Consider the following 10,973-nt stretch of genomic DNA (forward strand, 5'->3'; position numbering starts at 1 on the left):
TACTCGTCAACTGCAGACTATAAACACACGTAGCTTTTTCTTCTGCTCCCTATTCCTTCCCACGTCTGATACCTGTCCAGGACTGCCCCGACTCCCAGCCTGACCCTGTGCTCAGGGTATCTGTTCTCTGCAACTGAGCCATATCCCAGCCCTTCTTGTTATTTCCAGTCTTGCTAAATTGCCCAGGCTGACCTCAAACTTGTGATCCTCCTTCTTCAGCCTCCGGAGTCACTAGGATTACAGGTATGTGCCACTGCACCTAGCTTTTCATTTTTTTGGGGGGGGAGATTCTTCCTTAATTTGTGCATTTAATTAACATTTCCAAATGCTTTTGAAACTAAGTTGGTTTTATGATTTTATGATTATAATGCTGCATTCATTCTTGTACACATATCTGGTCAGTCATGCACATGTTTCTGTAGGGTAGAGAACTAGATGTGCAATTTTTTACATTATAGTGTGTGTACAATGCTTCTGATTTTAGTATGTTCTGCAAATTCACCTTCCACAAAAGTGGTTCCAAATCATATTTCAATTTATTTTCCAATTCTATCAACATCCCTTTGCTTGCCAGCACAACAAACTTTTTCTTCATCTATGGTATTCTAATTAGGTCAGCGCTGCCATCCTGGCTTAGCTACAGCAGAGGTCCAACAGAGGCCATGTGGCTATGACTCTGATAAGTATGTTGTATATTTTAGGCAGTTAAAATCTTAAGATAGGGGCTGGGGTAGAGCACTCTACTTAGTTGGTAGAGTGCTTGCCTCATACGCACAAGTCCCTGGGTTCAATCCCCAGCAACACACACACACACATACACACACACACCCCTCATATAATTAAACTCCTCTAATAGCTGTAATCATTTTCTGTGGTGACGTGGTGGCTCAGGTCTAGAGAATACTGGACAGCATAACCTCTTTGATTGCTTTCCGCCAAGCTGCTTATCAAAGAGGAGGAAAATCATAAAGGACCCCAACATTTTATCCTCCTGTCCTTTCCACTTTTTTATATAAATGTTGTTTTAGCTTTTAGTAGTTGTTGAAAACAATCTAAAGCCAGTGCTCCCTTCTATACAATGGTGAATTATTATCCAAAAACAGTCTCTATATTATTCCTTAACAGGTCTTTTCAGGGACAATGGGGATACAAATTAACCAAGCTTAACATATTGCTGTACCCAGTCCTGTACTTTGTAAGCACCTCATGCAAACCTGAGTCCTTAGAAGCTATTGGCTGGCATTCCCTCAGTTTTTCTGTTGAGTTGCATGAATAGTATTTCAGGTCTCTGGCTTTTGCCTAATAAGTGTGGTTATTGAACAAGTCTTTTTTTCTTTATCTCCTTTCAGCATAATTTTCTGATTTGTGACATAAAGTGAATCTCTGAGGATAGTCTTTGTTGGGTAATGGCTGACAGGGATCCATTCGTTTTGGTGATACATGACATTTAATCTAGTCTGTCTACTTTGATCACCTATTGTCCTAACTTTCTAGTGTTTCCTGATATTTGAGACAAAATTTTTTCCATCTTGTCTTTCCAACATTTGGTAGAATTTATGGACCTGTAGTTGTCAACATCTACAAAAGTTGAATACAGTATCTGTTGCAGTAATTCACTTGCAGGTCAGTATGAGAAAAGAAAGAAGAAGCAGAGCAAGCAAAGCAGCAGCAGAAAAAAAAAGTCCTTTATTGTGTACAAGCGATCTTTTTATAGTATTGTGAACAAAGAAGACAGCCTTCCAACAGCAATAAATCAGGTCTTTCAGCTAATTAAACATAGCATACAGAAGTTTTACTTTCTAATCAGAAGTGACCTGCTTCTCATGGCTAATCTATTCTCGGCCCAGAGTATGTTGAGCTCTGCTCTTTGTTAAGAACAGATAATAAAATTTTTCTCAGCGCCCTCCTAGCCCACTTGGCAGAACATCCCGTTTGCAGGCAAGTCCTCCCAAGGACAGCAGACACCTCGTTTTCAAGCATGTCCGCTGTTACTTATCTATACCTTGACAGAATATCCTCTTTGCAGGCAAACTCCATCAAGGACAGTAATAGTAACGCAGTCACATCTGATTCTCTACAGTATCTATAATAAGAATGATGCTATTTGCCATGGTCCTATCGCAGGAACTCTTGGTTTTCATAAGTTTCTATACCTAAAGGGGATCTTGTGCAAGAAGAAAATTGACTCAAATGTGAGCTGCAGCTTGGTTGGTTTGCTCATTTGAAAGGATTTGGAAATTTTCAAATTAATTCACTTTAAGGATCATTTAGGTCACACTACAGAATGGAAAGACTTTTGTATGATTTTCTCCCATCAGTAGCCATTAATCACAAACAATTAACCAGCAACATTAGCATTTTCAACAACTATATAAATCAAATTTAAAAATGTAAATTTTGAATGTACATTCCAGGAATGTAAGCAAGGTCAGTCTTTAGTAACAGTGGATGAAAAGCAATTTTACTTCCTATCCCGAGAAAGAGAATGTACTGCCAGACTCAAAAAGGCATCATAGAATTACTCAAATCTTCATCAAGGGGGGTTTCCAAGGTTCTGGTGGTGCTTAAATATTTCTTCTTGTTTCCCTCATCTATACGCTGTTATGGTCTGAGCTTAATCAATATGAATTATAGGTTATGAATAATATATAAGTAGTATATAAGTATATAAGTAGGATAATAGGATTATGTGATAAGTGTTAGTGTTATGGAATAAACAACATTAAGCTGTTTCTAAGATGTTTTTCTGCTTCATATCACCACAAGTGTGCTGGAACCCAGGATGTAGGATGTGGCTGTCTGTTTTTGTTCTGCTAACTGCTTTCTCAGCCCTAGTATCCTGCTTTCTTGCTGCACCTACATTTTTTTAAGAGAGAGAGAGAGAGAGAGAGAGAGAATTTTTAATATTTATTTTTTGGCGGACACAACATCTTTTGTTTGTATGTGGTGCTGAGGATCGAACCCTCGAACCTGGGTTGCATGCATGCCAGGCAATCGCGCTACCACTTGAGCCACATCCCCAGCCCTGCACCTACATTTTTGAGGATGTGGTTTTTTTCCCCTTATAAACCCCATAGAACTCAGACTGGCACTGTTCCTGGCAGAGACAATTTGGGTCCTGCAGGGAGCAGTCCCAGCTGGCTAAATAAAATACTCTCTAATTTGGACAAAATTCAGACTGAGATGTTTTCTGAGAGATCAACCCACAACAAAGCTTGCTAATAGATTACTACTGCTCCTGTTTCCACCTTAATTGATATTACTTACCATAGATGGTTTCTTTAGAAGCTCCACAAGTTTGATAAAATTCTTTCAGACATATAAATACATTATTCTTAGGAAATTGATACGTTCTTTTTCTGTCTGAAGTGAATAGAGAAATTAGATCTCTAAAAATTTAGTTACTGCCCTGATTAACTTAAGCAAGGTAATGATCACTTACATAAACTTAAATTTTAAAAAAGTTACTAAAAAACATTTTACTAAGCCAGGTAGGATAGTACACCTCTGTAATCCCACATACCTGAGAGTCTGAAGCAGGAGGCACCTCATCCAGTTAGCAGGACCCTTTCTCAAAATAAAACTTTAAAAGGTGGAAGATGTAGCTCAGTGGTGAAGGATCCCTGGGTCCAATCACTAGTACTGAAAATTTAAAAAAAGGGGGGGGAGGGTTAACTACTTCTTGTACCTTAAATTCGATGTTTTCTTAATGGAAATTTTTGTTCTGAATTGTAGCAAGGAAAAAAATGATTGTAGATTTGTAGATTAAATCAATGCTTTCAATTGTTTGGTCCTAGAAAGGAAATGATATTATGTTGTTGAAAGCAGGAAGGAATCTTGAATACTTTTTTTTGTGTGTGTGTGTGTGTGGGGGGGTGTTACAGGGTATTTTGCCGCAGTCCGGCTGCAGCATAATAACCGGGGGGTGACAAATAACTTCTATAGATTGATACAGCAAGAATAGGAGCCTGTTTATTGTAGGACAACAGAGCTATTTATACATTTTGCACAGCTTATCTTAATTAGCATAAACTAGAGACATCAGTCAACCAATAAGGAATCTCCACACTTAATGGCTGCTTTTGTTACTTCTCAAACCACTCCCTCTGGCATTTTGCCAGGCACCATCCAGACTTGTTTACGAACTCTACATTCCCCTGGCAAAATACCAGGTGTTATTTTGACTTGTCTACAGACCTTAACAGTATTTGACCCAGGGAACTTCACTACTGAGCTACATATCTCAGCCCTTTTTATTTTTTATTTTGAGATAGGGTCCCAATAAGTTGCATAGGGCCTTGTGATGTTGTTGAAGCTGGGAATCTTGAATACTTTTAATTAAAGAATTCAAATATTTAATATATAATGGCATTGAAAAAGTTTGTTATAATTTATTTTTAATCAAGGTAGATCCTTAGACAAATTAGAATAGTTGTTTGATTTGATCTAAAAACCACTGTATATTTCATTTCAGATTCTCTCCTAATGTAGAAAATAATAATAGCATAATATTCTGGCATATATAAGGCTTGGGTTTATTTTGGCTTAACAATCAAATTTACTTCCTAAATTTCTTATGATGGTCAAATAGTCAAATAAGTGAATCTGTAAGGAGCAAAACATATAATTACAAAAGTATAAATGCAAAGTACAAATGAAGGACTTCAATCACTTCACATATACAAAATATGAGCTTTTTACTCACTATACATTTTTCTCAATTACATGTCTGAAGCAGCTTGAGAAAAATAGAAACTTCCTTCTCCCGTCCTACTTTTCTTCTAAGGATAGCCACGCTCAACTCATGCAACCTCTTAAATAAATAGTGCTTTTCCTCGGTGTTTGTGTTATCCATCCCATCCCTGCAGACCCCCCCCCCCCATCAAGGGAAAGAGGGGTTTGTGTGTTTTCCTTCCCGCCCTTTCACGCCAAGGGAGCCAAAAAGGTGCCTGCCCTGGTTTTCACGCGCTGGCAACCATCAACCCACCTCCCTCCGACCCAGAAAGGAAAGTGCAGGAACACAGGCCAGACTAGGGCTTCACTGCGTCCTGTGTAACTGCGTTGCCAGGTGGGTGCCTACCGGATGGAGGCTCCAGGGGCAGGAGCCCTGGCCTCCCCAACACGGCGAGGCTGTGCGGTCGGTTCTCGCGCTTCGGTTCTCTGTCTACCATCCTCCCCAGACTCCTCTCCTACCCGCAGCTGTCAGTCCTTCGCGAGCTCCACTGGCGCTCCCCGAGTGGACGGCTGCTAGGCAAGCCCTGGTGAGCGTTCTCACTTGGAAAGATGAAGCTCTGCGAGGCCCTGAGGCCTGGAGAAGGCTCTGCGCAGTGCTGGGGTCCTCTGGGCTTCAGTCCGAGGCTCTGCCAGGGCGGAGGAAGTCGCCTCTCCACCCGGCGGCGGCCGGACGCATCTTCTCCTTGGAGCCCGGCCGCCTCCGGGCTGTAAGCACGTGTCCCCTTTGGCCCAGGAACAGCAGCCTGCAGACCGCGGGCGGGGACCTCCACGACGCCGCTCCCTGGAGGGTCGGGCGACTCCGCTTTCTGCAGAGCTCAGAATCCAAGTGAGACTTCCCGGAGTCACCCCCACAGCGCCTGTCACCGCGACCTTGGATGTCCACCGGGACACCGGTGCCGACCAGTGACCGCCTGGAATAAAAGCAGCCTCTGGAGAGAGCACAGGCCTCGGAGCAAAGGCCCAGCCGTCCACCCTGCGAGTGCGAGGCGCTCCCCCGGCGGAGCTGACCCGTCGTGCCCAGAGCGCCCCGGGCTTTCTCGGGGGTGGTGGCCGCCGCCTTCTCAGCGCAGGAGGGTCGCCGACAGGGCTGGTGCCGGGTCCTCTGAGGGGCCCCTCGGAGGGCCTCCAGGTCTCCCTCTAAGCCGCGGTCCCTGCCCGGGTGGCCAGTTCCCCTGCTGAGCGGGGACTGCAGCACCGCCTCGTTTTCCTTCGTGGCCTTTCCACGTTTCCACTGCCCAGGGGACGTCCTGTCCGACGCGAGTGGACTTCCTCGTCCTGGGCCACACAGGACCCGGGCCCTCCGGGAAGAGACAAAGGGTCACCGAGGAGGGGCGGTGCCAGGGAGCCGCTGGTCCTTCACATCCTCGGGCGCAGGTCGGGGTTGGGGAGAGAAGTTCTATTACAGCGAACCCACGTTCCGGGAGAAGGGGCTCCGCGCCCCGCCCGAGCCCCCGGCGCGACGCGAGTTAAGGAGGGAGCGACCGCGCACTGCCCGCGGCGGCTGCGGGGGCGCAGTTGGGCGAGTGGACCGCTTAGGGCAGGGAGCGGCGGACCCACCCAAGGCGAGGCGCAGGTCCGGGGCGGGGCTACTCTGTGACGTCCTCACGGGGGCGGGCGTATGTAGATAAGGGGGCGCGGAGGCGGCAGAGCCGGCACCTGCAGCAGAAAGGCGATCCATTTGGTGGGCGGTGGGAGCAGTCCCACGACTCTAAACAGTGTCCACTCGCTGTGCGTGAGGACTAAGGAGGCCCGGGATTGCGGGTGTGAAGTGACCGTGTGTGTAGAGTGGAGGGCCATGAGGCTGTGCAGCGAGGGCAGGCGAGCAAGTCATACTTACCTGGCAGGGGAGACACCATGATCACGAAGGTGGTTTTCCCAGGGCGAGGCTTCTCCATTGCACTGCGGAGGTGCTGACCCCTGCGATTTCCCCAAATGTGGGAAACTCGACTGCATAATTTGTGGTAGTGGGGACTGCGTTCGCGCTCTCCCTGACGTGTTTGTGTCGGCCAAAAGTAGACCTGAGCTTCTGAGACGTTGTCCCATGTGCAGCATTTTCTTTCCGTTTTATTACGGAAGAGCGCTTTACTGCTATCGTTCGGTTTCTAACGCAGTTTTCCCTACCGAAACGAATAGTAGTCTGCTCCCAGGTTTCTACACTTCCCCCTTTCCCTCCGTTTACTGAAGGTGGCGATGCGTCTGAGTCAACTTTTCTCAAGAAAATCCCCAGTGCTCTATGCTGGCTGCTGTCGGGTGGTCGTTCTGTCTTGTAAATGACTTGATGGTGTGTAGACTGATTTTTCTACTTCTATCGAGTACAAATCACCTGCCCAGTGGAGGACACTCTTCAAAGGCGCGGTCTCTACCACACTGGTCCCCCTGTGTTAGGTACCTCTGCGACCGATTCCAAGACCTTCAAGCTCCCAGATAGTCCTGATACGACTTAAGTGGCATAAGGTAGCAGCGCGGCTGTCTCTGCACATTGCTTCTTCCCTCCCCCCCCCCAAAAATAATAACACCGCCACCCAAAACCTAGATGCACGGGGTTACCACGGAGTATTCAGAACACTACAAGTACAGCTCTGGAGTTCTACAGACTGATCTACTTTGATGAAAAGCCTTCTCTACTCCTCTCCGCGTGGAGGTTTCCTTCCTCATATAAGATTCGTGGACCACGACAGGTCAACTTTTAGCCCCTTACTGAGAATACTTGACTTTTAAAGTGTCTAGGAATTTCCGTTTCTCAAGGCTCTTTTCATTACTAAGGCTCTAGATCCTTGATGGAGGAGCTTCTGAACAATAGCAGCCTTCCAATGAAGCCGCTGGAAATGGCGCGAGTAGCACCGAGTGTGGGATTGGGTTCCCTAGAGTCTTAGGAATTTGAAAAATGAAATCCACTTTTGGGGGGGGGTGACAGCAAAGAAACAGGATTTATTCGAGTAGTAGAAAGAAGATGGAGCTCACAAAGGGAGGGGGGTCCCAAGAGAGGCATACCAGAAAATGGCTATTATCTAGTGGTTTACGTGAATCTACAGGAGCTATTTGAGCTAGCCCCCACCCAATCCTGAGTAAGGCATTCCGTGTCCATGGCCTCCTCGCCTGTTCTTTGATCCAGTCAGGTTACTGTGAGTCCCTTTGTGATGGGGGTCTAGGAACCAGACAGCAGGTGTCTTACCAGTTAGTTTGTTTTTGTTTCACTTTTCTCTGCTAACCCCCAAGTAGGCCTGGCCTGGATGAAGCCTGCCTTGTGTCCCTAGTTTCTCAGCCCTGCTGAATAAAAACCTGACCTTGAAGGAGTCCAACTCTCCTACCTGCCCTTTTAACCCTTACTCCTGCCTCACTAGGATACTGTCAGACAGACTGACATTACCAAAAGCATTGTTTTGTCTCCCTTTGGGAAGCTCATTCTTTTGGTCCTGGATCCGCCAATGGCCCATGGGCTGGCTCTATGAATGTGCTATGCCTCAATTTTCCAAATGTCTTATGAAAAAAGAATATTAAGTACTTCGTGGATTTGCTGCATGACTCAAATGTGATAATCTAGTGCAGCCTGCATTAAACCTAGGCTGGAAGGAAACAACCTCCAAGCTAAGTTCTCTTCCCTTAATTATGAAATACAAAAGAAAAGTGCATAGGCTTCGTGTTAGCTGCAGAGTGGGCTGGACACTGGACCCCCATCTGCCTGCTTCCTTATCGCTTGTTTGCCTCAAGGCTGAGCACTCATCCCCACTCAAGGGTGAACACTCATCCCCACTCAAGGGTGAACACTCAGCCCCACTCAAGGGGGAACACTCAGCTCCCACTCAAGGGGGAACACTCAGCCCCACTCAAGGGGGAACACTCAGCTCCCACTCAAGGGGGAACACTCAGCCCCACTCAAGGGTGAACACTCAGCCACACTCAAGGGTGAACACTCAGCCCCACCCGTCTAATGCAATGGAAATCCACATCTGACCCCTGCCCCGCTCCCTCTCCCCCTTTCTTTCTTTCTTTCTTTCTCTCTCTCTCTCTCCTGTCAATCAGACACCACCCCAATAAAGACCTCCTGGTTGTTCCGAGTGTCATGGTCACTTTCCTTTCACAACATTTGAATGAGTTTGTATTTCTGAATGTAATATTCATTCACAGTATTAAAGAATAAGGAATTTAAAATGGAGTTTACAAAACACTCATGCCCACAAACAGGATTTATTATTAATACATGGCTAGTGTGTGTGTGTGTGTGTGTGTGAGAGAGAGAGAGAGAGAGAGAGAGAGAGAGAGAGAGAAAGAGAGTTGCTGGAAGTAACTTAAATGTTCATAGAGAACTAATGGTTATACTGTGATGCATCCAGCCAGTGGAACACAACCATGCAATAAAAGAGATTAATGACACATTCGACAACGTGGATCCCAAAACATCACAAAAAGAGTAGATTTAGTGTGCTCCATGGAAGTGAATGGAACATCACTTTTTCTGAGATTTCCTGGAGTCACTTCCACAGCAGCTGTCACCATGGCCTTCCGTGTCCATGATGGGGACGTCAGAGCTAGAAATTCTGAATATGAACAATCAAAGATAGTGGAATGAACCTGATATAACTTTCCTATGTACAATATGAATACATCACAGTGACTCTCCACAGCATGTATAGCCATCAGACTGGGATGCTAATGAGAGTAAGAGGCACTGCAGGTTTGGATAAATAGGTCAAGATGTGCTCTACTGTCATGAATGACTAAAAAGAACAAGTGGGAAAAAAATCAATGACCACCCAGAATTCAATAAGCTCTCCGCCCAAAATACAGGACTTGGAAAACTATACCTCCCATAGTAGGACACAATCACACCTTCTGATGCCATCACAACTTCTCCAATGAACAATTTACCCAAAAGATGGTGAGATTACAAGGTGTCCAGGGCAGAGGATTTGGTGGCCACCACATTTTCAGTGCAAGAGATCTTCTACCCTGCGGTTCACAAGAGGACTGGGTTTGGCAGGGATGAGTAGGCGTCCTTGTTGGCTCTCTGGGTACCTTGGTGGCAGGGATAGGGAGATATCTGAGGGTGGTTTAGTCACCCAAATTCGATATGTCCAATCCCCTGTGGACATGGCCTTTCCCAGATCCTGGCAACAGGGACTCTAAATCTTGAGGAGCTGTCAAAGCAGTTGACAGATACCTAGCACTATGACTGGGGACCAGGAGGAACAGTGGGGATCTGGTGGAGACCTTGCTTGTTAAGGTCTGTAGACAAGTCAAAATATCACGTGGTATTTTGCCAGGGAAATGTTAGAGTTCGTAAACAAGTCTGGATGGTGCCTGGCAAAATGCCAGAGGGAGTGGTTTGAGAAGTAACAAAAGTGAGCCATTAAGTGTGGAGATTCCTTATTGGTTGACTGATGTATCTAGTTTATGCTAATTAAGATAAGCTGTGCAAAATGTATAAATAGCTCTGTTGTCCTACAATAAATGGCTCCTATTCCTGCTGTATCAATCTACAGAAGTTATTCGTCACCCCCCCAGTTATTCTGCTGCAGCCGGACTGCGGCACTTGCTCAGAGCAGCTTTCTTCCCTGGACCAAAAATCAGGATGTGGAAGCAGAAATCCAGAAAATGAACTTTATCCAAGCTAGACAAAACGTCCCACCCAGACTTGAAGTCAGGTTGCAGGATTCAGAATACAGAGTGTGCACACTGACTCCCTGGAACACACTCGCAGGGAACACTCAAACATCATCAGAGGTGTGGAACAACATCCAGCGAAACTACTGACTAACCCAAGGATCTCACTTCCACCCAGAAAATGTGATAAAGTCACTTTTTGGCTCAGAGCAGAAGAAGATACCTTCCCCCCAAGTTTCCAACATGGGCCACATTCGCTCCCTTAGTTCACCAGTTTCTCATCCTGAGGTGACATTTTATGCAAACCATCATATTATTTTCCTTTTCTTGGCCTTTATACAACTCTCTGGACCAACCATGACCCCGTGATTGTCAGGGTGACACTTGGGACTCCTGAGATCCTTGGACACATAGTACGTACTACACTTCACCTGAACCACCTTGTGATAAAGATGTGTCACCAATGCAAGATTGGGGGTGCTGGAAAACTCTTTCATGTATGTTTGGGATTGTTTGTGTATTTGTAAGATGAGGGGAATATGGGTTGTTTTTTTTTTTACAATGAATGTTTGTTGAATTAAAATAAAAAGCAATCAAACATGTTTAATATTTATATTGATACTCAAACCAGACCCTAC

At 45.6% G+C, this 10,973-nt stretch overlaps 1 long non-coding RNA gene and 1 other non-coding gene across 5 annotated transcripts; one reads left to right on the top strand and one right to left on the bottom strand.

The window, feature by feature from the left end:
• Positions 1-1,667: 1,667 nt before the first annotated feature.
• On the bottom strand, positions 1,668-6,282 carry LOC120890548 (uncharacterized). Of its 4 annotated transcripts, XR_013428317.1 has the most exons (4): positions 5,081-6,282; positions 3,524-3,642; positions 3,268-3,363; positions 1,668-2,856 (listed from the first exon to the last, which is right to left on the bottom strand). It is a non-coding gene; the product is annotated as an uncharacterized LOC120890548 (long non-coding RNA). The 4 variants fall into 4 exon arrangements; XR_013428316.1 differs by having other exon boundaries at positions 1,668-3,363; XR_005734816.2 differs by having other exon boundaries at positions 3,268-3,642.
• A 281-nt stretch (positions 6,283-6,563) lies between these two features.
• LOC120891012 (U1 spliceosomal RNA) lies at positions 6,564-6,726 on the top strand. The gene has a single exon (XR_005735451.2). It is a non-coding gene; the product is annotated as a U1 spliceosomal RNA (small nuclear RNA).
• Positions 6,727-10,973: the final 4,247 nt, after the last annotated feature.

Source organism: Ictidomys tridecemlineatus, chromosome 11 (genome assembly GCF_052094955.1).
Source record: "Ictidomys tridecemlineatus isolate mIctTri1 chromosome 11, mIctTri1.hap1, whole genome shotgun sequence".
In the NCBI taxonomy this organism is placed as follows: domain Eukaryota; kingdom Metazoa; phylum Chordata; class Mammalia; order Rodentia; family Sciuridae; genus Ictidomys; species Ictidomys tridecemlineatus.